We start from the raw sequence: 24,247 nt of genomic DNA on the forward strand, positions 1-24,247 counted from the left end.
TGTAGAAAAGGCCTCAGTCTTTTTTAGTGCGGGGCGGAGGGAAGGAAAGAAAATGAGGAAAAGTAAGGATGATGACCCAAGGGGTGCTCATTTGGGCAAAGGGCTCCGCCTGGTAATTCTTGGTCTCATGTCTCACAGTGTTAGCCAAACAGGCTGGTGAGTCACTGCAAAGATCCAAGGATGTCACTTTGCTTGGGTGACTCCAGAGATGATTGGGAGCCTTGAGGGCCATATCTGGAGGTGCTAGAAGTTTCCAGGCTGCACTGAGAGGCCATTTGCTGCCAGGATTGGAACCCAAGTCAGATGCATTCGAGGCAAGGCAAGCACCTTAACTTTTCTACGTTCCTCTCTGTCCCCTGCTTTAATCTTTTGAGTTTTAAAAAAGTATCCTTTTTTTTTCATTCCCAAACTTGAATTTCTCCCAAAACAAATCCCCCCAAAAGAAGCAAAACATATGAAGCAATTATGTTCCCATCTATCTAATTAATCTAGACACAGCAATCACAAATATGCAGGTAGCTGGATAGGCAAATGTTACTTTGATGAAGTGAAGTTAACCGCATTTCACTTGTAATGAGATTTAGTTGCTGCTAGGTTTTTTATTTAAAAAAATATGTCTCACTGGACACATTTTTCAACAAAAAAGTAAGCTACCGCACCAATCTCGTATTTGACTTTAATTTCAGTAAGAAAACAGTAGTAGTTATAATCAAACTTGGAAGAAGAGTTCAGTTCATGTTCCTACAGATTTGTAATTAAAGCTATTCATTCAAATTCTTGCCCCAGCTATCATAAAATGACAATGCCATATTCAACAACCCCCAGAACCTCACTAAAACTTTGGCATGGAATATAAAATATCAATCAGGAAAATCACTATGCCCAAAAGTTTTAACAGAATAAGACATAAATTTCTAATTTAATGTGAATATTATGTAAAATGAATGGTAGTTGTCCCTTTTGTAACTAGGAATTGACGAGCTGGTTCATCAATTCTAAGATCCTTCCAGATCACCCTACTGCCTACAGTCTGCTATAAAACAATTTTTTCTGAATTCTGAATAGAGGAAACAGAGTAATAAGTTTTTTTTTTAAGTTTTCACTCACTTTACTTAAATACTATGGTTGACAAAAGTTGTTCATGATGACTTGTTCTGGGTATTCAATATTTCAACCCCGATCCCACCACCACTGTCACCTTTCCTCTGCCACTGTCCCCATTTTTCCAGCCATTCCTCAAGTCTGCCCCTGTAACAGGCCCACAGTAATTTATTTTATATTGCATGTTATCACTAAATGATTAATGGAATTATCAAAAAATGCTTCAGCAAAAGAAAATTTGTGAAAATTGTTATATCTATCCATGGTGACATTAAGTTCTTATCTGAGGGTTGACTAAGATCTTGTTGCTAGTTAATTCTTCTGTGTTAATATTTTTGGGGTTTTTTTTTGTTGTTGTTGTTATTTTTGTTTTGGGGGCTGGAGCAATAGCTCAGAAGATAGGGCATTTGCCTTGCACGTGGCCAACCTGGGTTTGATTCCTCCGTCCCTCTCAAAGAGCCTGGCAAGCTACCGTGAGTATCCTGCCTGCATGGCAGAGCCTGGCAAGCTCCCCGTGGCATATTCGATATGCCAAAAAACAGTAACAAGTCTCACAATGGAAACGTTACTGGTGCCCACTCTAGCAAATCCATGAACAACGGGAAGACAGTGCTACAATGCAGTGCTAATATTTTTGTTGGTCGAGCTTAGTTGGCTTCTACATTACATTCACATCCAATCTGGTACATTCCTACTGGGATGTTAGTTCTGCAAAGTTTGGAGATATTGTGGAGCAATATATACAGCCAATTACTACCAAAAAAAAAGAAAAAATCCACCAGAATATTTAACTGGGCAATGGGCTTACATGGTGGCAGTGGTGGAATATAGGTGTGGCTGCTGGGGCATCCAGAGGCACTGGAGGTGGGAAGATGTTACCCCGAGAAGACCTGGAGTTTTCAGGAAAAAAAAAAAAAACCTGCTGTGCCTGAAATTTTCAGCAGGTTGGCATCTCTGTGGAGCTCAGTCATGTGGTAGTGGAGTCCAGCCTGAGACACAGCAGCTGCTGGGATGTGAACGTGGCTGCTAGGGCTTTGGTACAGCGGGAGCTTGGCTTGCCCCTCCTGAGTTTGCCCTGAGGTCTCAGCCAGGACTGGTGCATCTGAGAAGTTTTTGCGGCTAGCTGATCTCTTTGACAATTTAATTGTGGATCTTAAGAACAGGGCTGATAGATGAGCTTAGCTGGTGGCAAGTGGGTGTGGCTGCCCAGACTTCCAGAAGTACAGCAACCCCATCTCTTAAATCAACATGATCATAAGGCCTGATGAATTCTTTGAGGGGTTAAAATAGGCCATAATGTCTCTCTTTTCACATGCCATTGTGTCCTTTTAAATGTGGGATTCATGTCAAGTTTCTACTATTTAGTGACTCTTCCTGATATTACAAGAAAAGTAAGGAGTGTGAAGCAAGCAGCTTCAAATCCTGGGATATTAACTTTTGGACTTCCATTTTTCAATTTGTGAAATGGAGATGATAAACCTTGAAAAACTATAGGAGACACAAAAAAATAAGACTTAGAAATAATCTCACCAAAGGTCTAGAATTGAACAGACACAATAAATAATTATTCATCTTTTCCTGATAATCATCAATCAAGCAGAGTAGCTCAAATATCAATATCAATAAAATATATAGAGAAAGAATTAGCCAGCTCAAAAAATGAGCTTAAGGTGCTTTCAGTCCTGAAGTATATTCAGTATTCTATGCAAGTATTATAACAGCCTATTATATGCATACACCCCAAAATAAACCTCAGAACAGAGCTATAGCTAAGCATATTTGACATTCTATAGGATTATGCTCTGATGACCTTCCTATACAATGATCTTCCTATAAAAGTGTTTCATAGCTTTCCACCAAGAGCCAGTGAAAAACTAAGCAGCACTTTTTGAAAAGTGGGAGAGCACTGTTTACTCCACTGGCAGACCCAGCTCGACTCATGTTCGAGAACTGGGCTCGGAACAAAGGCGAGAGCACCTATTATAGAGTTTTGGGTGGGGGTTGATCACTGCAGGCAGAGGGTAGGAGAGTACAGAAGCAGAATTTTCCAAGCACGTTATTCCCTGGACCACCTCAAGGGACTCGAGCTCATTCTGAGGTCACAGGCAAGAGGATTATCTTAAGGACACTGAAGCTCATCTCAGACTCCAGGTGCAGCAGGCTATCTTTGGCAGCTCTGATTTCCCTGCTCTTCCACTGCTCGTGATAGGGACAGAAAAACAGGGGTCCATTTCCCTCATCACTGGGACTACAGTGATGAGGGAAACCACTTTACATGAGGAGTTAAGAATCAATTAAAGGAAGTAATCATCTTAAGGGCACTAATACTTACAAAATTGGTCAAGTTTTTGGTAAACAATTGGGAAATTTCAAAGAGACCACCCTGATCATCAGATCTATAATCAATATCCTGGGTGGGAGTGGGGAAAGGAACAAAAAATTAAATTTAAAAACTGCTTCACAAAAATCACTGTTTCTGGAAACGTAGAAAAATACTACCTCCTTTCTAAGAAGACAATGTAGTTCACTTAAAGTTCAGTCTACTGTCTGTCTGATCAGGAAAAAGAATTAGTAGAGAGATGGGGCTATCGAGGGGGTGGGGTGGGAGAAGGGAGGCTCTCAGAAGGCACCTACATCTTGAACAGAGAAAAAGCAGCTAGGAATACTGTGCATCTGGGTGATGATGAGGATGCTGATGATGCTGATGATGATGCTAGGGAAGTAGAAGGAAGAGAGTGTGAGCATATTCTCAAGTCACTGGTGAGACTGCATTAGGGGACACATAAGAACTTTCAGAACTGATGGGGGGAGTAGTGTCAATGTCAATGCATGGGGAATACCATTTGTTCCTCTTTCCATCCTAAATTAGTGTAAATGTGGTAAAGCAGGAGCTAAGTGTCTTTATTCTTGACCAAAGATGGCTAAACTTATTTGGTCCCTTTTTTTTTTGGTGGGGGGAACCGTCTAGTAATAAAAACACCCCACAACCTTAAAAGCAAATAAACAGACAACCTCCTCCTCAAATGTGTCTGAAGCTATTACAGCTCCCCCTGATTCCTTCCAGTCATATTGCCCACTCTGGAAAATAATGCTTCAGACTAATGTCATCTCAGACCAGATGCTTATTAAAAGGGAAGAGAAACCCAGGTATGTGGATTTTTACGACCCCAGTCAAAAAAAAAAAAAAGCACAAGGACCCATCTCCTTGTGCTTCCGGGTCCCTGACAGTCATGCCCATGAACTGCCTCTGGGCACCATATTAGTTCATTAACAGCCATGATCCAGAGACACACAAATAAATCTCGGAAGAAAGCAACACGCCGCAGAGATGCCTGTGGACCCTAAAATCAACATCTAGCTAAAAATCCAGCTCTAGCACCATATTTAAAATTTTAGAATTCCCGGAGCATGCAGTCATAACATCTCATATTTTATGCCACTGATATACCAAGAGTAGCACACCGTACTTGAGGTAGAAGGCGAAGGTAGAAGGCAACCAATCTTGAATATATATATATATATATGTATATAATCAATACAGCACACAATGCTCAACCTGTAATAACATGTTAGTAATCTCTTACACAGGGGTGTAATGGCTCCAAGGTGAAATATAATAATTTTCACACACTTTCCTCTAAGGAAAGATTTTGGATCATTTTTAGTCTATTATTCATAACAAGTAATACAAAATAAATTATTTAGCATTTGCCTTAGGGGTAGGCTTGGGTTGTGGTGAGAAAACTCAAATAATGGTGGTGGGAAGGTGCAATGGTGGTGGGATTGGTGTCAAAATATTGAATGTAATAAATTATGGTGAACAGCTTTATAAAAATAAAATTTGGGCATAAAAATTTTTTAAATAAAAGAAAAGAGTAAGGTAAATGATACTTTCTAGACACTATGTTTTAGGTTGCGAATGGGGCTTTTTCTCCCATTAAGTTCAACATGATTTATTCAAAAGAACAGATAACATTTTATTTCATTAGATAAATTCCTCAATAAAGAATTTTCAATGAAAGCACTTAATTCTGATGAACACAATATATTGAGTGGATAACCAAAGAAATATATTATCCTAAAATTCGCATCAAGTATTTTTATTGATTATTTGAGAAAAGATCACTATTATTTATATCAGCAGTTCTCGAAGCAGTTCTCAAAGACCCTTTTGAGAATTTGAGGTCAAAACAATTTTCATGCTAATGTTATGATTTTTCACCTTACTAACGCTCATCAATTTATGAGTAGACAGAGAAGTTGCCCAGAGGTCATATATCATGAGATATCACAAGAAACTTAATGCATAATTATATTAAGAACTAAGATGTTGGGCTGCAGAGAAAGTTCAAAGGTATAGTGCACTGGGAGGCATGGGTTTGATCCCCAGCACCATATTTTCTCCTGACAACTGTGAGGAATGATGATTCCCAAGCAATGATCCAGGAAGAGCAGCCCCCCAAAAACTGCAAAAAATTACTCCCTCTCCACCAAGAAGTAATGCAGTTGGCTGGTCTAGAAAAATAACACAGTGGTTTAGAGCATCTGTCTTGCAAACATATGGTCATGAGTTCAAATCCTTAATGTCTCACATGCACTTGTCACAATCCTAGCATCTGCACCACACTCGGTCTATATAAGCCCCATGAAAAGGAGTTAAAGCCTTGAAGAACATCATAACTAAAGAGATGTACATGTGCCAAGACTAGAAAGTGTGATGCCAGGCAAGCACCTGTGTGAACACTGAAAGAAGTCCCCTGGCACAAAGTACAACCTCAACTAAGAGAGGGACCCGAAGCAAGCACATGTGCAAACACCTCAACTATACTAGTGCAAATCTCACTGTGCAGGGGTATAGTGTTCCAGCTCAACAGTCTGAGGTGTGATCCCTGAAGAAAAGCAGAGTCAGGCATGCATACTATGTGCTGTCATCACATCAACAAACATCAACAAACTAACATCAACAATTAGGGGAAGGGTGAGGGAACAGGGAGTAGAAAAAGAAAAATTTACAGGAGAGAGAGAGAGGGGGAAAGAGAGAGAACTCAGATGTTGTGTATTACGCCTGAGCAAAAGGTTTGCTAACTGAAAACAATGCTGCTTTTCTCATCAATTTTGTTTGTGAAAGTTATTTTCATTCAAGTATTCACATGAGCACTTAATAGACACAATTTTCAATCAATTTCTAAATGTCTTAAAAGTCCTCAGCATTATTTTTGGCCTTGTTAGGTACCCCAGCGCATAGCACCGTCAGGATCAGCAACATGCACTGGGAATTCAGCCCTTGGCTACACTCTTGCCCTGGGCAATTCCTAAGTCACTCAGCCTCTTCTGGACTCTCGAATACCTGCCTTAATTTCTAACATCTTAAAAAGTAAACTGGCAGATACAACCCATGTCAAATTATATCATGGGGTACTCAATAATTTTGAAGAGTAGAAGTGCTTCTGAGATCCATACACCTGAGAATCACCAGAATGCAACTGATTTTGTTTCTGTTCTCCCAGTCCTAGCTACAGGATAGCAAAAACGGTGTCACCCAACCTCAATATTTGCTGACCTTGCTCATGGTGATTTGAAAATGAATTTTCAACTAAATCAAGAAACACATACCTTCTCTTCTTTTGCTTTTTCAGCCAAAAGACTTTTCAGAGCTACCTAGAAAGCTTATCTTTTATATTAACAAGTCACTAAATTGAGGGAGCACATAATTTTATTATTAATTTCTGTGGTGAAGCTATTAATGATTCTAATTTTTTCTTTTTAAAATTTTCACTCTTTTCGGCCACACCTGGTAGTACTCAGGGGCACCCCTAGGGCATCACTTGGGAGTCACTTGTTCAGATTTTCACTGGGTATAATGCGCAAACAATTTTTATAGTGCTTGTAAGCTCATATAAAAGAACTAATAAATGCTTAAATGCTCCTTATTCAAACTTCTCTTGTACCATAGATGCAACAATCCCTTGAAGCTTGCTGAGAACACTAATGAAACTAGTTTTAGAGTTTTCTTCTGTTTCTTCAATTGCTTTGAAGTGAATCCTTGACTCTGAAGACTGCCAAGTTTCTTCCTAGGTAGAGTGATTATTTTTTAAAAAATAATTTGGCCCTGATTCTTTCGTGTTGATATGTCCTCACAACTCACATGAGTCACTGATCTATTGTTGTAGCCTAAACCCTGTATAGAACAGGTGGATGAAGAAGTCAATGTATTCTACCCTGGAGGCTCTAAAACCAAAATGTTCTTAATAAACTCATCACACAGTTCTCTGTGCAATAGACCACATGAAGCAGTGTTATTGATTCCAGTTTGTATTCCCAACAGAATGGTGTACATGCCAGTACATCTCTTCACTAATACTTATATTTGCTGTTCCTTGTCCTTTGACTGAATGCAACTGAAAATATCTATGCATTAGGAGCTTCTTCTATAGATAATAAAGCATGTACTGATACACTAGCTAGAAATAATATCTCAAAGAACACTTATTCTGTTTTTTTTTAAAAAAAAGAGAAACAAACTTCCAGATGTGTAATTTGGATTAAAAACTGTATCTGACCTTCAGCCTCACAGTGAAGTTCCTCCTATTTTATAATAATCTTTTCACTCTTTGAATATTCTGTTCTCCAAAGAAAACGCTAATCATTGCCCCCACCCCACTACTACTCCCTTTCCTACTCACCAGGACCCCAAATAGTGTCATGCCAACCTCTCTATTATTAGCACAATCAACTTTTATGCTTTTGATATTTGCATCTCATCTGCTCTACTCAGCACAATCCATCACAAACTAGACAATTATGCCTTTTTTTTTCCCTCTGCAGTGACCCAGGAAAGCACAAGTCACTTCTGCCATCACTTGGACACATGAACAGTTAGTTGGTAGAGTATTCAACCTTTCAGTCACATTTCTAAAATGGGTGGTAAATGATAGAAACAAACAGTATTGTTGTAAGGATGGAGTGAGTTGCTACATGTAAGGCACAGGACACAAAATTAGCATTCAATATTTTTTACTTGATATAACACTAGGTGCTGAGCTCCAAGGGAAAACTTATGGAACTTTGTATACTCAAAATGAACCACACATATTATGAGGAGTTTGAAAGAAAGAGAAATAACTTAGAAATTAATTTGGAATGAATTAAAAAAATGTTTGAACACTGTATTTTTTTTTTACAAAAAAATACTATTCTTGGGGGCTGGAGCCATAGCACAGTGGGTAGGGTGTTTGCCTTGAACATGAATGACCCGGGTTCGATTCCCAGTGTCCCATATGGTCCCCTGAGCACCGCCAGGGGTAATTCCTGGGTGCAGAGCCAGGAACCCCTGTGACCCCCCCAAAAATACTATTCATTGAGGACACAAAATAGAAAGCAAATTATTCTCATCCCCTTCTCCACATCACTTTATATTTAAAACAACAAACTAGGGGCCAGAGAGAGAATACACTGGGCAGGGAGATTTCCTTGCATGTAGTTGGTTCAGGCTCGAAGGCCAGCACCTGATACAACCCAGGAGTGATCCCTGAATGCAGAGCCAAGAGGAAGCCCTGAGCACCACTGGGTGTAGCTCAAAGACAAAAAAAAAAAAAAAAGAACCTAGAAGGAATAGTCCAGATTATTTCTTTTTTTGATCAAATAAAAATATAAAATTCTGAGTCCATGAATCAACTCTTCTCTATTGTAAATAAATCTGTTGTTAGGAAGAAAATTTGAAAAATAGAGAAGATCAATGATAAGCAAGGGAAAATGAAACAGTAACAAAGGTCTCCCTTAAAAAAAAAAAAGCTCAAAAGTGGAGCCGGAGCAATAGCACAGCGGGTAGGGCGTTCGCCTTGCACTAGGCCAAGATGGTCTTGATCCCGGCATCCCATATGGTTTCCTGACCCCACAAGGAGTGATCCCTGAGCACATAGCCGGGAGTAAGACCTGAGCACTGCCAGGTTTGCCCCTCACCCAGGATGGGGATAAAGCCCAAGATGAGAAAATTTACTCGACAGTTCCACAAAACCTTCAAAGATGATGTAATATAAAATCTATCCTCCTCAAACTCCTTTCAAATAATTGAAAAAGAAGCTGCTTTCAAAGGAGATTTTAGGAAGTCACACTACTCTGGTACTAAATATAAACAGAGATCACCCCCAAAATTTCTCTTTCTTAATCATACCAAGTGAGCAATAAAAGAAACATACCTAAATATATTTTCTTAAAGGCTTCTTGAGACAAACTCCAATCATTATACTCAAAGGCAACAGACTGAAATCTTTTCCTTTAAGATCAAGTACAGGGAAGTTGTGGACATATATTGCAGTTAGGCAAGAAAATTACATAGCAGTTAGCCTATATCAAGGGCATACATATAGGAAAGGAAGAGGTCAAGCTATCATGATTTGCAGATGACATGACACTATACTTAGAAAATCCTAAAGATGCTACATAAAAGATCCTAGACACAATAGGTTTGTTTAATAAAGTGGCAGGCTGCAAAATCAACACCCAAAAGTCTATGACTTTCCTATGTAGAAATAATGAAAGAGAAAAAAGAGACATTCAAAAAATAATTCCGTTCACAATAGTACCTCAGAAAATCAAGTACCTTGGAATCAGCTTAACTAAAGAAGTGAAGGACCTATACAAGGAAAATTATAAAACACTACTTCAAGAAATAAAAGAAGACACTAGGAAATGGAAACACATCCCCAGCTCATGGATACAGAGGATTAACATTATCAAAATGGCAATATTGCTCAATGCACTATACAGATTTAATATGGTTCCTATCAGAATGCCCAGGACATTTTTCAAATACATAGACAAAATACTGCTGAAATTCATAGGGAACAATAAACCCCCACAAATAGCGAAAGCAATCCTTGGGAAAAAGAAGACGGGTGGCAACACCTTCCCCAACTTCAAACTGTACTACAAAGCAGTAGTAATTAAAACATCATAGTATTGGGCTAGAAACAGACCCGCAGGCCAATGGAACATAGTTGAATATTCTGTCACAGGCTCTCAAATATATGATCACTTAATCTTTGATAAAGGAGCAAGAAATGTAAATGGAACAGGGAAAGCCTCTTCAACAAGTGATGCTGGGAAAACTGGAGAGCCAACTGCAAAAAATGAACTCTGACCTCTGTCTAACACCACACAAAAGTCAGATCAAACTGGATTAAAGACTTCAATATCAGACAGGAATCCATAAGGTACATGGAGGAAAATGTAGCTATGACATTGAAGCTAAAAGCATCTTTAAGGATGAAACACCATTGACCAAGCAAGTGAAAACAAACATCAAACTAAGAAGTTTCTGCACCTTAAAAGAAACAGTGACCAAAATACAGAGAGAGCCCACAGAATGAGAAAGAATATCCAGTACCCATCTGATAAGGGATGAATATGCAGGATATACAAGACACTAGTAGAATTGTACAAGAAAAAGACCTCCAACTCCATCAAAAAATGGGGAGAAAAAATGAACAGAAGCTTCCTAAAAAAAGAAATGCAATTGGCCAAAAGGTACATGAAAAAATGTTCAACATCGCTAATCATCAGAGAGATGCAAATCAAAACAATGAGATATCATTTCACATCAGAGACTGGCACATATCCAAAAGAACAAAAGCAACCAATGCTGGTGTGTATGTGGGGGAAAAGGGATGCTCTTTCACTGTTGGGAATGCCAACTGGTCCAGCCTTTTTGGAAAACAATATGGACATTCCTCAAAAAACTAAAAATTGAGCTTCCATATGACCCCGTAAAACCACTTCTGGGAATATATTCCAAGGATGCAAAAAAGCACAGTAGAAATGACATCTGCACCTATATGTTCATTGCAGCACTGTTCATAATATATCCAAATATATGAAGTACTCACAAAATTCAATAACAAAAAAAAAACAAGCAACACCATCAAAAAATTAGAAAAAAGACTGAACAGATACTTTCCCAAAGAAAACATACAGATGGCTAATGGGGCACAGGTAAAATCACTCATCACCACTGGTTATAAGGCAGGTGTCAAATGAAAACTATAGTGAGAGTGAGATAATCACCTCATACAATAATGAGTTATCACTGACACTGATATCATAGCCAAGATAAGGAAACATCTGAAATTCCCAACTACATATTAACGGGTCAAGAAGTCATGGTACATGCTGCCAGACCCCATGCTAGTCTGTTTCACTCAACGGATCCTGGAGGGGGACAGGTAAGACACCCTCCCCGTCCTAAGGGACCCAGCCCCAGCAGCCAAAAACCTCCAGAACTCAACCACCACCATGCTCTGGCTGCTCTCCAAACACTTGGGCTGAGCCTCACTCACAAGTGAACTCTTTCCTGGACCACGTGGCTGCATTTGCAGATGTGCAGCACTTCATACCACACACCCGACCCATACTTCAAGAGTACCACACTGCATTTGATGGAGTTCAAAATAGGAGGCAACCAATCTTAGAGGGAATTTTTTTTTTTTGCAGATGTGTGTGTGTGTGTGTGTGTGTGTGTGTGTGTGTGTGCCTGTGGCTGATATCTCCAAGGCTGCTCAGATCGGGACTGGGCCTCTTCCACCCAGATCCCCATTTTTCCAGTAGTTTGGCAGTTATACCCACAAACTGCCCCTGACGCCATGTAATCTCATCAACGGCCAAGATCCAGAGACTATAAAACAAAGCTCCCAGAAGAGAGCGATGCAGAATCTCACACGACAGAGCCTGGCAGCCTGGCAAGCTACTCGTGGCATATTCGATATGCCAAAAACAGTATGGGTGTCATTCCCCTGGCCCTGAATGTGACAGGGACAAATGGAGACGTTACTGGCACCCACTCGAGCAAATTGATGAGCAATGGGATGACAGTGATACAATGATACAGTGTGTGTCTATCATACACATCTAATAACATGTTAGTCATCTCTTATAGTAGGGTTTACTGGCCCTTGGGAGAAATACAGCAATCTTCATCCTCCTTCCTCTAAGGATACTTTTTTTGCAGCATTTTCAGCGGATTTTCATAACAAACAATACAAAATACATTATTTCAGTTCTGCTTTGGGACAAGGATTGGAGTTTCAGATGGAAACATCTGAAATATGTTGGTGTGAAGATGTAATGGTTGTGAAATAGTTGTTTAAATATTAAATGCAATAAAATACTGTGAACTACTTTATAAAATAAAAAAATATTTTAAAAAAAGAAGTCTATTTACATCGCTGTATCACTGTCATCCCATTATTCATCGATTTGCTCGAGCAGGCGCCAGTAATGTCTCCATTCATCCTAGTCCTGAGATTTTAGCAGCCTCTCTTTACTCGTCCTTCACAATGGTGCTGCAATAGAGATTATTTCAGGGTCAGGGGAATGAGACCCATCATTGTTACTGTTTTTGGCATGTTGAATATGACACCGGGAGCTTGCCAAGCTCTGCCGTGCAGGCAGGATACTCTCGGTAGCTTGCCAGGTTCTCCAAGAGGGAGAACTAGACAATAAGAGGTTGTGCAACCACAAATGAGGCCGCGAGCTTCTGGAAGCTTTGTTTTACATGTATATACATATATAAAATATATATACATATAATATATGTAATTTATATATACATAAAATATTCTAGCAGTTGTATGAAAGGACAAAAATCATACAATCTAATGCAACATGGATGGAACTAGAATATATCATGCTGAATAAAGTGAGACAGAAGGAAAGGGACAGACAGAGAATAATCTCTCATATGTGGGATTTAAAGATAAACAGAAAGAGAGGGGCTGGAACGACAGCACAGTGGGTAGGGCATTTGCCTTGCACGTGGCTGACCTGAGTTCTATTCCTAGCATCCCATATGGTCCCCTGAGCACTGCCAGGAGTAATTCCTGAGTTCAGAGCCAGAAGTAACCCCTGTGAGTCTTCAGGTGTGACTCAAAAAGCAAAAAAAAATAAAAACAAACAAACAAACAAACAAACAAAACCAGAAAGAGGGCAACAAATGGTCAAAGGTCAGCAGAACTGGAAAGTAGGGCGATAGAACTGAACTTATTGTGGGGTCAGGGGGTGGTGGGTTCCAGTGGAAAGGGTTTGGGGGGCCTTGGTGGAGGGAAATGGGTATTCTGGTGGTGGCAGGAGTGGTGTTGGAATTATGTACACCTGAAAGTTTAAACAGTATTGTAAGTCGCAGTACCTCAATAAAGATGTTATCTTTAAAATGACCCATAACAACTAACCAGAAACACAGTACAGCAGGGATACAGAGAAAAAAAAGCCTTCACTTATTGTTAGTGGGATTTGCTTTCTATAGAAAACAGTCTAGAAACATTTCACAACTTGAATAGAGAACTATCATAATTGTCCTGTAATTTCATTCCTTGTCATCTATTCCACAAACACAAGAGTATTATTTCAAAAAGAGGTATGCACATCTATGTTTCCAGCAGCATGTACAATAGCTACAATCTAAAATATTCTAAATCCCAACAACAGATGAATGGATGAAGAAATTGTGGTATATATACACAATGGAATTCTACAGAGCTATAAGCAAAAGATGAAATTTTGCCATTTGCTACAACATCGATGAAACTACAGGGTGTGGGGCTGGAATGTTAGTAGAGCGAATAGGGCATTTATCTTGCACGCGGCCAACTTGGGTTCAATCCCTGGCATTCTGTATGGTCCCCCAAGCACTGCCAAGAGTAATTCCTGAGTGCAGAGCCAGGAGTAAACCCTCAGCATCTCTGGATATGACCCAAAAAGACAAGAATTTTTTTTTTAAAAAAAATAAACTACAGTGTGTTATGTACTATAAAATAAATGAGATGGAGAAAGACAATAGTGGATGATCTCACTGATATTTGGTGCATCAACAAAGAATGATTGGACTAGGCAATGTCTAAGGAAACAAGTCCTTAGACTCTGAGAATAGAACTGAAATTACCAAGGGAAAGAAGAACTGAAATGCGGAGGGAGAAATAGAGCAAGAAGAGATCCAGGGAGAATGGTGGGGGAATGTTGACACTCTGGTGGTGGGTGTGGTACAACAGTGCTATATGCCTGAAGCATAAATATTAACATCACTGCTAGCCATGCTACCTAAATAAAACTAAAAATAATAAATGGGGTCAGTCAAATAACTGTGAAAGAGTCATAGAAGGCTTCCTCTTAAGAAATTATGTTTGAGTCGAATTTAAAGGTTGACTAGGAATTAGCCACACTAAAAGAGGTAGAGGGTTAAAAGGCAAAGCAAAGCAGACTTGTTGACTGATTGGATGATGAAGGTGAATAGCACAAAGACTTCTAGAATGACTCACGTGTCTGCTTTGAGCAGTTAATTCAATGTAGGTACCACTCATGAAGAAAGGAATCATGGAAGTGATGAGGGCAAAGATGAAAAGTTCACATACACACCATGCAAAACTGAAACCTGTGTTTGGAAGAGCACAGGGCTTCTATTTAGGGCTTAGATTAACAAATATGAGGAGTCAGTGGTATGAGATAAAAGGTGAGAGCTCTCCAGGTACCGCTGCTGAAAAGTGCACAGATTGCCTGTTTGACTCTTCACCCTTGCAACAGGGTCCTTTTTTTCCGCTATTCTCCCTCTGTTTTTATATTCTGGCTTATATTTTGGCTTTGTCAGCAAAGCGTGCTCTCCAGAAACTCTGGCTACTTACTGAGCAAGATGAGGAAGCTGAGAGAGAAAAGTTAGTAAATAACTTTCCCAACAGCAGACAATATTCCATTGCCTCGTTGAGTCCAGGGTCTGTGCTCTTTAACACGTATTGCCTGATTAAGAAACAACAGTAATTTCTTTTTTTTCAGACCAGAGATCTTTCTGTTTTATTTAAAAGTCTTCCCTTTGCTTCTGCTGCTGCTGCTGCTGCTGTATATGCGAGTGTCATATACTTGCTCACAGCACTTTCACACACTTTGCTTGGTGCCCCGAAGACACATGGTGTGTTGCCAGGGATTACAATGGCACACTGGATAATGAATGACAGGCAGAGCCATTCTGCCTTGGCTTCACACAGTAAGGCGGGCACTGAGGCACAACTGTAGCTCAAGAACAATTTACCTAATGCTTTCTGCAGACTGACTCTCAATCATTAAGACATCAAGTGTTGGGCTGGAGTGAGTGAAGGTGCTTGGCTCTCACATAACCAATCCCAAATTGATCCCCGGCATCCTCTCATCCCCAAGCACCACCAGGAGTGATGCTTGAGCACAGAGCCAAGAGTATGCCTTGAGCAGGATAGGTGGAGCCCCAAAACAAAACAATCAAACCAAAAAAGACATCATGTATAGTAAAAGGAAACAGATGTTAAAAGGCAATACAAGTTGCTTCTTTTAATCACATTCTATGTTACATGGAAGAGGCCTACAATTAAAATAAGCTATTATTGATTTTGCAGTACCTTTTCTGGAGGACAGTTTCACACCTCAATATACATATATGCAGCACCCCACCTTGCACCAAAGTTCTAATTCTATTCCCACTAGTAAATTTATACTTTCTACCCTTTCTTCCTTCCTCCTTTCCCCTTGAATAACTATTTTTTAAAAATAAATTATTATTTATTTGGTTGTGTCTTGTTAGTCTATTTGCAAAACATCTATTTTAACATGAGGAATTTTCTTAGCTATTATAGGATGGGCTGAGCATACCTCCATCCTAAAGATATTAGTATGTTCAAGTCCTTTTCCCCCATATATTTTGCTTTATTTTCTTCTCTTTTCCCTCCTTCCTTTTCATTCTTCCTTCTTCCAGCCCTCCCTTCCTTCTATTACAATTAGTTGTAGAGGTTAATTATGCAAGAAACTAGTACAATTATATCCAACCTTTGTAGAATCTGTAAAGCAGGTCATATACTATGGGGTTTCTTAGTTTTCAAGTGTCAGAAAACCATATTTCTGAGAACAGCATTAAGTATCCAGATCTCTAGTTCAGATGGAAGATGAGTTTTAGAAAAGAGATATATTGCTTGTGAGATGTCAATAGGTTAAAGATTGCAGGAAGCTGAGATAATATTGTAAGTTATTCTATTTAATGGGCTTACTTGCCAATTGTTATGTATAGCAGATTGAATGACAAGCTTCAGGTGCAAACTGAGAAGTAAATATACCTCTAAATAAAAAAGATGCAGGGAGCACTAGCCAGGGAAGTAGAGATTTCAAAATGAATTACTAAATCCTGCACTGGTCTGCGTTGAGCTTATAACCAATTTTAAGTGAAGACATCTTATCCTGAATGCTGCAACAGTAAGGCAAAAATAGATTCATTATTCCCGTGATTCTTCCTCTATCAATGGTGAAAATGAAATAGCTCTGTTGGTCTGTAATTGATGTGTCTGAGACCAAAATTTCATTCTATGTACTGCCATCCTTTGAAATGCACAGTAAGGGAAGAAGATTGTCTTGACATACAAAATAGCACATTTTGACATGATGCCACTGAGATCTATGTGAAAGAGCTTTTTCCATTGGAACAGAATTCAGTTCTATTTGAAAATTTACCACACATTTCAAACTTAATTTAAGCAAACACTTTAGCATAAACAAATATACAATGGTTTAAAAAGGGGAGTTTACTTTCTCTCTATCTGAGTGTGTGAATAAGATAGATTTTATTAAAACTTGCTTAGAAAGATGTGAGGGGAGAGAGAGACAAGAAGTATATATATATATTTTTTATTTTATTGAATCAATGTGAGATAGTTACAAGCTTTCATGTTTGGGTTACAATCACACAATGATCAAACACCCATCCCTACACCAGTGCACATTCCTTACCACCAATATCCCTTTCACATGATGACCTCTCAGTGTCTGTGTTGCAAGCCATAATGCCCAAAAGTAGAGAGAGAGTATGGGGAATATTGTCTGCCATGGAGCAGAAGTATATATTTAAAAGAGAACATGAGCTTCTCCAGAGTGGAAAAAACAAGCAAAGAAATAAACAAGCAAGATTACATGTTTATGGGAGAATAAGGGCCTGAAGAGCAAGCCTACTTTACTTTCTCTTTTAAAAGATATCCAGTAAACAAGGTATAGATTTTGTATATATTTATATTTAATAAGTATTTTTTTAAAAACTCGACATTTTCCGTCTACGGCCATACCACCCTGAACACGCCCGATCTCGTCTGATCTCAGAAGCTAAGCAGGGTCGGGCCTGGTTAGTACTTGGATGGAAGACCACCTGGGAATAAATACCGGGTGCTGCAGACCTTTATTCTGGAGCAATAGCACAGCTGTTGGGCGTTCGCCTTTCACGCAGCCGACCTGAGTTTGATTCCTCTGCCCCTCTCGGAGAGCCTGGCAAGCTACCGAGAGTATCAATCCCATGAGGCAGATCCTGGCAAGCATACCCATATTGGATATGCCAGAAACAGTAACAATAAGTCTCTCAATGAGAGACGTTACTGGTGTCTACTTGAACAAATCGATGAGCAATGGGATGACAGTGATACAGTGATATTTTATATTAGACAGTTATGCTTGCAGATAAATCAATGGACAGGAAATACACTAGGTTCTTATTCTAATGTTGCTGATATGTAAATGAATAAACAAGATCACTTCAGATAATGCTAATGATAGGATGACCATGAACCTGGGAATAACAGGAGTAAGGAAGAAAGAGCTGCTTTAGATGGGATGACCAGGGAAGACCTCTTTATGGCGGTCATTTTCAGCTGAATCCTGAATGATAGGCAGAACCTGCCACACAAATCATTTTAAACATAAAAAGTGCTGAGAGAAGAACAATGATGAGAGTAAAAAGCAGCTGCCTACTGTGGAAACCCAAATACTATGGCTGACTCAAACATTAGAGCAGTCAGGATGGTCAGGTGTGGGCAGATGGGAAGTTTCTTGGAATCAGAGGGGATCCCACAAGGACTGCTGGGAATGCAGACAGTGAGGGAAAATGCAAGAAACGAAGCACCTTGAGGAGCTGGATGAAGTCTAACAATGTCCAAGCTCAAAAAACTCCCTGCCTCAACTGCCCCACCCAGAGAACAGAGGAAGGCCAGCATCGATTCTAGTTCTATTAATCTCACCAACGGTGCAGTTTGACCTGTAGACCACAGTGCTTCTCCTCAGAGTTTCCTGACGCAGACAGGAGTTAGGAGTTCCCAAGTCGGAGGTTGGGGCTAGGAACACCAAAGAGGAAGAACAAGGAAGACATGTTCAAACAAAAGCCCGAGGTATGGGACTGGCATGATCCCATCAGGGACAGCCTATGCCGGCAAGATGGAGTGATTTTCTCTCCAAGGCACATGTAAGGCCCCTGGAAGATTCTCAAGAAGGACTAAAACTTAGACATGGTTTAAAGAACTTACCCTGTCACTAGCCCCAAAGTAGCTGCCTACACCCCCTTCTCGCCCCCAAAACAAAAGAATCATTAAGGCTGGACAACTTTTATGAACACAGGACTGAGGAGAACTGGTCCTACTGCAGGCCTAAGAAGACTGGACACTCTCAGGAAAGAAGCTTCAGCATGAACGCAAGGCTGTTAAAAGGACAAGAAAGGAGACCATTAAAAATCCCAGCATTCTTCCTCTGCGACACGCTCTATTTAACTCTTATGTGAACAGAAAACTCCAGGTGAAGGGAATTTGGAGACTATGCACATATAACTGTATCCCAAAAGCTACTCAGGGCTCTCTCCCTTCTGGAGAAGTCTGCATCTTTTCCATTTCTCTTTTTCTCTGTCTCTGTCTAACTTTTTCTCTGTCTTTCTCTGCATGTCAGTCTCGCCATAACCACTAAATTAAACCACTTTACTTCTCTATTCATCTTCTGAGAGAGAGGACACGATGGATCTAGCAACCTGGGTAGAGACCTGGACTTATTTCACTTCTCCTGCAAAGAGCAATTTCCATGAGTCCCCTGGGACTCAATTGGTGGAGACCAGTGTCCACATTGTGCAAATTAAGTGGACGCCCAGTGCTTTCTGACTGCTACATGTGGTGCAGAGGCTCCTGGCAATAGTCAGCAGTTTAACTCCCACTACCCAAACCCAAAGTCAAGGTATCTCCGAGGAAGACCAACCAAGAGGCTGAATAGAAAATGGGTGGCAACACTATTTCCACCAGGTAATAAAGGCTATTTATTACCTCCCTTGCTCCCCACTTCTCTTACTAACATCACTTCCACCTTTTTCTGAATGTCTCTACAGCATACCATTTCTTTCCTTTCTCAATAAAATTTCTGTCCCTATCCTACTGGTGCATTTCTTGAATTCCCAGTTGGGGAACAAGAACTGAGAATCAAGACATTGATGGATAATGCCTTCACCTTCCCATGGTAATGCTGTGGGTTTCCTGCAACACTGAGAAAAGATTTTTACTTCCCATAGATCCACAAAGCCATTGGAGGCTCATCTATCACTCCTGGTGTGATGCTTCCTTCTCCCCCTGCCCCCATTTCCATCCAATGGGTCATTCCACCACGGAAGGGCTGCAAGTCAGCATTTTGGTGAAGATGAATGGGAAGGGCACAAGGCCAAAGGAGCTGAGTTCCTTCACATCAGAAAATAGAACTTTTTGAGAAGCCTTGCCACAACATCACGGCCAGGTATTCCACAACTACTTAAAACAGCTCAGAGAGTTACATGCTTTTTGCCAGCATGGGTCAGCTCCAACACCGGAAGCCTGCTTTTAGGAAGAAAGCAAAAATGAGCATCTATAAGAATGCATAACTATTGACAAGAGGTGTCTGCTAAAGCACTCCAGGCTGAGTCAGCTGCAAGCAGAAAGTCTAACTATGAAAAGAGGTTGGATGGTGGTAAGAACAGAAGAGAGCAGTGACAGTACAGCAGACAGGGCATTTGCCTAGCATGTAGCCAACGCAGGTGCACTCTCCAGCACTGCATATGCTCCCCGATACCCACCAGGAGTGATCTGTGAGGACAGAGACAGGGGTAAGCCCACAGCACCACTGGGTGTGGTAAAAAAAAACAAAAAATAAGATAAAATAAATATCAGAAAAGAAGCATGTATGAGAGAGAGATGCAAAGCCTGGAAATAGTGAAATGAGAACCAAGGGCATGTACATTTTTTACTATATATGTATAAATGTATCTATAATGAATTACCGTGAGATATAGTTACAAAGCTTTCATGATTGAGTTTCAGTCATACAATGACCAAACGCCCATTCCTCCACCAGCATATATTTTCCACTACCAATATCCCCAGTATTCCTCCCACCACCCCTACCCCACCCCATCCTCACCTCTATGGCAGAAAATTTCTTTCTTACTCTCTCCCTACTTATATGTAGTATGGTTTGCAATACAGACATTGAGAGGCCATCATGTCTGGTCCTTTATCTACTTTCAGCACACATCTCCCATCTGGAGAGATCCTTCCAACCATCATTTACCTAGTGATCTAAGGACATGTATGGATGATGCCCATGGTCCTCAATAAAGGGTGCTTAAATAGAGTTTTACATACATGACCTCATAGAAATCTTGGTGGGTGTCATCTTTACTTAAACAAACCAGGAAGCAAACTCTAAGGCATTTACCAAGTTAGGAAGGAGGTAACACAAGGATAACCAAGTTACATCTGACTCGCAAATTCCAGCTCCTGCCCACTGTCCCTCTACTATTTCCCTTCCTAGCTTTCACAATATACCTCCAAATACTGAGCTGGCAGAATTATTCTTTCAGACCCATGCTGGAATAGGACAATAGACCTATTGTTCAATTCATTCACATGTATGAAAGGGCTTCATTATTGTTTCTGTTGTTTTCACTGACTTGGGAGTTCCAGATAGAGGGATTCCCTATAATCCTTTATCTTTCTCATGCATCTGGGAAGGGCTAAAACAATCTTCAAATTGAAGCTGACTGTATCTCCTGCTGACAGGGAAATCTGGGAGTGTGAAACCCCTATTTGTTGAAAAATATATTGTGAGACTGTTCCTTTTCACTCCAAAATACCAGGGGAGAGAGTCAAGAAAAGAGGGAAATTGCAAAGCTCTTGCCAGTTCCTCAGTGCTGTGAAAAATTAATGAGACTCTAGATTTGCAAAGGCGAGCCCTGAGTCTAAGGATGTTTGAGAGTTAAATTGCTCGGCATAATGAAGTAAAGGTAATTGAGTTTTCGAGGAATCACAGGCTGCCAAGGGCTAGAAAAAGGGGAAAAGCAGGGAGCTCTGGAGTTGCTGTTTCTTTCCTTTTCTTTCTTAATGTTCGATTTCATTAAAGCACTGTGGTGTACAAAAGAGTTGAGTTTAAGGCATACAATGGTCCAGCACCAATCCCACCACCAGTGTCAACTTCCCTCCACCACTGTCCAATGTCACATCAGACTCACTGGATTCCGGTTTGTTTCAAGTGTCGCCTATAGGATAATCCCCGTGACCAGGGCATAGGGAAATACCCCCACATCCCCTCCCCAGAACAAGCCAATGTTTACCTGGGGAGATTCGGAGGATGGGGAAGGAGAAAGAGGCCCAAGAAGCCTGGGCTCCACTGATGCTCTCCAGGGCGGAGGCTGGGGGGAATCTGAGGCTTATCCACTTCCTCCTTTCGCCCTGATCTTAAGTGCCGAGAACACAAGGCAAAAGTGGGAGAGCAGCTCCAAGGTCTAGCAGTTGCTGCTGGTGAGCCTCGTTCCTCCCTGTGCTCCTCCTGGGGGCCTCCACGCTCTCCCCCCACCCCCCAAGCAGAGTCATCATAGGCAAATGCAAATGCAGCTGGCAAGGCACACCTGGTGCAGTTCAACTGCAAGCTGCCAAGCATGACAGATTGTTTTCACGGTCATTAAAAAGGTCTGTTTTCCTCAGGAGGCCTCTTCTCCAGGGTCCAGCCTGCATTTCAGTGGAAACTTCAAAGTCATTTAGGTGTGTGCTAAAGTGTTTCTGAGTGGCCCAGCCTATACTCCAGAATTACCATCTGCCACCCCCAGCATGCCCCCTGAGTGTCAATGAGATGAAGCTTCCAGTTTCTTCTCTGTATCTCTCCATTCTCCCTGTCTCTGCCCATGTTCTCTCCACTTCACCGTCCGCTCTTCCAGGCTGCATCTGCTTTCATAAATCTATCTTCTGTGAGGCCTTTGAAAACGAATCCATGTAGCCTCGCCTCCTGAAAGCCTCCCCCAGTTTCCCATCAGATTCATTTGGAGCCCTCGCTGTGGTCCCATCACCCTGCAAATACACCAGGCAGGTACCGCATGCTCGACTACACTCATTGATTTTCTTCATGATTTCCCCAATAGATTCACCCGCAGAACTTAGCACTCTGCCTACAAAACAGTGGTTGTTCAATCAGTCTTGACAATTTAGGCTGTAACCTAAATTTTCTCCTTCAAAAATCTGAGAGGATAATCAAATACAGATTTACCCCAGAAGAGAATATTTCAAACAACTGTCAGGCAGAAGTACATTTTTTCAGTTCCGATTTTTCCTTCATCTCATTGTGACAACTGGGCTGGCCACTCTCCAGGCCCTCATATTACTCTTCCCTCATTAACAACAGCCTTCAAATATAAAATATGAACGTCCATTGGGAAAAGCTCATATTCCTTCATTCCATAAACACACACCATGGGCCCCGCACACGAGGCGTGGTGCAGTAGTGCAGAATACAGTAACCCTGGTGGAATCCAACTAACAGAATGAACATATAAAAATACTACAATTGTGATAAGTATTTTGCTATGTAAAATCATAGAGTATCATGAATGAGTAATAGTCTGCGGGGGGGCGGGGAACTAGTCTTCGAGGAGGCATAGATTTGTCACTGTCAGTGTCTGTAGATAGCGGCAGTGTACCTTTCAAAGTAGACGCTTGTCAGCTATAAGTTGTGCACACGAGTATGCATGCAATTGTGTATTCTGCTAAGGTGTGTGTGGATATTTGGGGGAAAGGGAAGGAGAGGAGGGCTGGGAAGTAGAGGGGAGAAGAGGGAAGAGGAGGGAGAAAAGGGGAGAGGTGGAGAGAAGAAGAGGGGAGCATGGGATTATGAGCTCCTATTACAAGCTAGGAGATCCCAATGCCCAATGGCTGCAGGGAGGGTTGACCAGAAAAAAAAAAACAGAATTTGTTCGCCAGTTCTGCCCCTCTCATACCTCTGGGTACTTTTTATCTTCAGAGCTGCAGATTTTCAATGGCATTTTGTCTCTCTTTCCTCGGTTCCCTGTTTTTTGCTTTTGTAATTTTTTTTCTATATGTGGGACCCATGGCTGAGATCTCCAAGGCTGCTCAGATCGAGACTGGGCCTACTCTACCCAGATCCCCAGTTTTCCAGTAGCTTGGCAGTCACACCCACAAACTGCCCTGGCACCATGTAATCTCATCAATGGCCACGATCCAGAGACTATAAAACAACACTCCCAGAAGAGAGCGATGCAGAATCTCACACAGCAGAACCTGGCGAGCTACCCGTGGCATATTCGATTGCCAAAAACAGTAACAATAATGGACCTCATTCTCCTGACCTTGAACACAACAGGGATGAATGGAGACATTACTGGCACCCGCTCAAGCAAATCTATGAGCAACAAGAGGACAGTGGTACAATAGAAGCTAGCAAATGAGTTTCAACAAAGCTGAAGTGTATCTGGTTGGACAAATGAGTAAATCAGTTTCTTCCTTCTTGAATCTCTCAGAAGAGAAATAACCACTTGAGTTACATCTGTTATAAATGTAACTCTCACATTTCAGAAATGTGAGAGACATTTCTGAAAAGAAAAATGCTTTATAATGACATAATATCAGATAGAGGGGAAATGACCACCAAGTAGAGAAAGATTCTCCAAAGGGTAACTGAAAGGGAGAATCTTGTCTCAGTTACTACAAAAGAACATCTGGGACTATAAGCATATGACAGTGTGCAGCTAGAAAAAGCAGTGGCCAGAGCCTGGCATAAAGACGGCTGGACTCTGCTTTAGAGACACCTGAGATGAGGTCATAAAACCATGAATGATTCATTTATTTTTTAATTATTATTTTAAGTGTCATGCTTGTAATACAGTTACTAGCAGAGCTGGAAGTGGCTACAACCTTCCAGCATCACACCCTCCACCACTTTCCTCCTCTGCCATGGCTCCAATTCCATCCCCTCATCCAACCTCACCAATACCTCCCAGCTCTGCTCTGCACAGTTCTGATTCTGTTGCCTTTGGGAATTTATTATTTTC

General features: G+C 40.8%; 1 protein-coding gene and 1 pseudogene across 1 annotated transcript in view; one reads left to right on the forward strand and one right to left on the reverse strand.

The window, feature by feature from the left end:
* SMYD3 (SET and MYND domain containing 3) overlaps positions 1-24,247 on the reverse strand; it is an 836,228-nt gene that overhangs the window by 424,920 nt on the left and 387,061 nt on the right. The gene's annotated exons all lie outside the window — the stretch shown is intronic.
* On the forward strand, positions 17,197-17,319 carry LOC129398911 (5S ribosomal RNA; annotated as a pseudogene).

The sequence above is a fragment of the Sorex araneus genome, chromosome 9, assembly GCF_027595985.1.
Source record: "Sorex araneus isolate mSorAra2 chromosome 9, mSorAra2.pri, whole genome shotgun sequence".
NCBI classification, from domain to species: Eukaryota; Metazoa; Chordata; class Mammalia; order Eulipotyphla; family Soricidae; genus Sorex; species Sorex araneus.